Source organism: Mya arenaria, chromosome 8 (assembly GCF_026914265.1).
Source record: "Mya arenaria isolate MELC-2E11 chromosome 8, ASM2691426v1".
Classification (NCBI taxonomy): Eukaryota; Metazoa; Mollusca; class Bivalvia; order Myida; family Myidae; genus Mya; species Mya arenaria.
The window spans coordinates 46,314,396-46,318,761 of NC_069129.1; the positions used below are offsets into that span (position 1 = coordinate 46,314,396).

The following is a 4,366-nucleotide window of genomic DNA, read 5'->3' on the forward strand; positions in this document are numbered from 1 at the left end:
CTATGGGAGATGAGAGATTGTGACTGAATATGTTGAGAGGAAGGCTGACACCATAAGAGTGCAAGATTGTGATTGAAAGACAAATCGGCAAATGCGGGTTGATGGTTTTGCTGCTGGCCACAGATCGTGTGAAATATTGTAACTAAATAGTCAGTCCAGGGTGTGAAAATGGCGAACCATCCTGCCAAACAACCTCCATGACTGAGTGAGAGTTGCCATACCCTTACAATGAAACAACATGGCTTTGTGAGAGAATCATCAATGTTACTAAAATACACTTACTTTACAGGTGCACCTGTATGTTATCAAGCTGTGCAATTCTTTATTCATACGTTCTGTTCTATATATATTTTGAAACTTTAAAATAGAGGTGCACCTCTAACATAAATACAACTGCACCTCTATATTTAAGATGGAGGTGCACATCTTTAATATACAACTGCACCTCTATATTTAGACCGCCATGCCTTTTCTTAGACCTGCACCTTAAAAAATTAGATACAACTCCATTTTTTCAATTTACATCGCCGTTTAGTAATTTTTCACCCAAATGGTAAGTCAAACTGTACTGGCTTGCTCACACTCAATTTCATGGTCAAGTTTGTTATAAAATTGCCATTGTGTCAAAATTTTTGCTTGTTAATAAGTAAAAAAGTCTAAATGAGATGCCTAAAGAAGTTTGTGTTTTTGACAGTAAATACTGTAAACACTCTCTGCGATTCACTCAAATATGCATGCGATAATGCACCAGTCAATTGTAACCCCCCCCCCCCCAGGTCCGGGGAATAGTGGGGACTTTGACATATGGTCCAGCCAACCCTGGCTAAAATCCCCGCCCTGTGGGGACAAACAGATGGTAAGATCCCCGCCAAATGCCCCTGCACCCCAGGGACCCTAGGTAAGGCCCATTACCCGCTATATTTAAAGCGAAGACAAAAAAAAACTACCGCACTCACCCGACACTGAGGGCCACCTGAAAGGTAAACACACGGCCCATTTTCCCGTCTATCCCCTGTATACCCCCGGACCTGGGGGGGGGCGTGGTTACAATTGACTGGTGCATAAGACCCCAGCTTCTCGATAAATCTTAAGCGTAACGGACTTAAAAAGCTTGAACCTGTTATAAAATATTTCCATAAATTGGGGCAAAGAAACATGACATACAAAATAAAATAGTCATGTACACTAATGCTCAATAGCAATATGTTTGGTTATTAAGAAGTTGTGTTACTATAGTTTAGATTTCAGTGTAAATCGCTTGTAAATGGGATATGTAAGATTAGCACAAATTACAGACTTTTTTAGTATTTCAGAATGCATCCATGCCACCTGGTTTTTGACATAACTGCCGTGGACAGATTTTCAGCAATGCAGGTATTGCCATGTTATGTATTACTGGAGGCAATAAGTTTGGAAATAAACCAGACTTTTCTCAAGGTTTCCCTGAAATAAATTGCCAGTATGTTTCTTGCTCTTTGATATTAACATTCGCTTGTTATGACATCATGATCAGTGTTTATTTCAATAGCTCATTGATGAACTGTTTCTTTCCGAATTGAATTTCTTTCATGTTTTTGTTGCGGCTTTGAGGTAATATCATTTTCTAATAAAACTCCTGACCTTTATTGGTCTTTGGACTGTATTGTGCATCTATTCGCACATTTTGTTTGCTCTTTTAAGCAAACATTGCATTAATTGCAAACAAGTATCACAACTTACTACACATGATGCAGAATTATGTTTCATTTAGTGTGCATATGATTTTAAGCTTATGAACAAGAAAAACATCTACTTAAACAATCAGAGCAACACAATGAGATCCCTATCTAAAGAAATTTTGCTACTTTTCATTCATTCATACAATCATTCATGAATATATTCATTTACTTGAAGTTAATACATTGAAAAAATTTACATCTCAACTCTGATGACAAAAGCAATAAAAAGTGAGCAGGGGGATTGAGATAAGTACCTTTTCCCTTTATGCATTAAAGAAAAAACCTAAATACACTCAAAATGCCTTAAAGGGTACACCAGATTGGCACCAAAAAGATTATTTTCTGTAGCGAATCTCGGTACAATTGTTTCATAAAATTTGATCAAAACGTTCAATCTGTTAGAGTGCAGCTTTAATAAATTAAAACACTAATTTATTGTTTATTTAATATAGCCATCCTGGTTGCTGAAGCCACAGAGGTATTTTCAAGGACAAGAACCAATGCTGATCAAAACATGGTCTAGTGATGGAATTCCATACCCGTTCTTTGCAAGGATTTTTTAGAAAGGAATATTGTCTGCAAGTAAGAAAGATTTCTAAGAAAGTCTGGTTTAAAGGCTTTCAAAATGCATCTGGGTACTCGATTAGTAAAGATTAACCTTTGAGTTGTTAAAAAAGTTATTGCAAATCGTCCAAAAGACTATATATTTAATATTTTTTGTTATAAGTTTTTTGGAATTAATGAACTTTTCTGCACATTTATCGCATTAATGCACCAGTCAATTGTAAAGTGGTAAACCGGGGATAGCCGGGGAAAAGGGGTGTGATTTTACCATTCAGGTGTCACTGCAGTGCGGGGTGAATGCGGTGGTTTTGTCTAGGTGCAAAATATAGCAGTGCGGGGGCATTTGGTGGGTATTTTAACATCATTTCTTACCTGCAGGGCGGGGATTTTACCCTGGGTTGGCTGGACTGAAAGTCAAAGTCCCCGCTATTCCCCGGGCTTGAGTTGTGTTTACAATTGACTGGAGCATAATTCCTACATAATAGGTTATATATGTCTCAAATGAGTGTTTACAGGCATTTTTCCTACTTTTACAGTAGAAGAAGATTGTCTTATTCTGTGTCAAACATTGATTTTGTGTCTTGCTTGCAGAATATGATGTGCCAATAAGCTCCAGTTTGCTGCGGCTTTTCGCCCATGGCAGTGGTCCTGCAATCTAGATCCAGGAGTTGCAGCTCTGAATCTAATATTTCAGAATGAAGATGTAAGTTAACTTTATAGTACTTGTTTATGTGTAAATGATTACAAAGAGTGAGATTTATACTAATCAGGTGTAAATAAGCAACTTATAGATACTGGTTAAGAGATGTAATCTTAATTTTAAGGCAAATCTAGCCTTCAAAACAGGTACTTTAAGCATTTTTTTTAAACTTAGCATAATTATGCTATCACTGCATTTTCTACATCATGTAGCCATCTCATACATGAAAACACTAACAGTTGTCATGAATCTTTCAGTTTTGGTGTTTTTTTACCATTTCCTTTGCTGCGCCATTTGTCCCTTGAAGCATTTCAGTTTGGCTCTATGTCATTTTTTATATAAACGCTAAGCTGATAAAGTTGAAAAATCTTATTTTGCTTTAAAAAAATCTTAATAGAGTAGGCAGGCCATTCTTATGTATATATATATATATATATATATATATATATATATACACTTCACTTGGTCAGATTAATCCAATACATGAGGAAGTAATGGCTCTTTAAAAGTTTGCGGCTTACCGATTGATGGAAATGGCTATTTCTGCTTTTTATGAAAACACCACTGGTGCTTATATTCATTCTAAAAGTGTTTAATATATCATTGCCAAACTTTCAGTATGTGTTGCATACAGTCTGAAATTGAACTATAGGAGTTTTGAAGTCTGTTTTTACAAAAATATTATATGAAAAAACTGTTTTGAAGAGATACATTGTAAGCTAGGTTAGTGTCTATATGAAACATATAGTTAGAATAACTGTGGTCTTAGGCCATATTTACATATTTTTAACAACGGTGACTTCATTTGTTAGTGTGATAGTCTCTTCATCTGCGTCAATGTAAACAAATTGACCCTTGTTTATTATATTCTGAGATTAAAATAAGTGTTAATCTGTTTCAGATCGGAATTCATCACTATAGTACCGTATTCACCAGTAACGTTTTATCGAGGATACCAGAGTGGCATCAGGATTTGATCACTTCAGTACTGTATTCACCAGTAACATTTCATCCAGGATACCAGAGTTGGCATATGGGACGATCACTTCAGTACCCTATTCCAGAGTGCATTATGTATCTTGGATCGATGACTTCAGTACTGTAATCATCATGAACAATTGAAATAAGAGACAATAATTGCATATGTATCAAATGCAGAGAAATGTGTCAATTCTCTTGGAGAGTATTCCCCTATCAATAGATCAATACATCATAGTTTATTACAGTCATCTTGTCAGTAGGCTGCTAAACTCTTGCTGGGGGGGGGGGCAATTTACTATGTCTAAAATACAGTGACATTGTTAAAATTAAAACTGTAAAAAAGTTTTAAACTGAATGAGCTTATGAATGAGATAATGTAAGCATAATTATAGTACATTTTTGT

At 35.8% G+C, this 4,366-nt stretch overlaps 1 long non-coding RNA gene across 1 annotated transcript; it reads left to right on the forward strand.

Moving 5' to 3' along the window:
* Positions 1 to 2,267: 2,267 nt before the first annotated feature.
* LOC128243316 (uncharacterized) lies at positions 2,268 to 3,926 on the forward strand. The gene is made up of 3 exons (XR_008262818.1): positions 2,268 to 2,300; positions 2,874 to 2,985; positions 3,884 to 3,926. It is a non-coding gene; the product is annotated as an uncharacterized LOC128243316 (long non-coding RNA).
* The last annotated feature ends 440 nt before the right edge of the window (positions 3,927 to 4,366 follow it).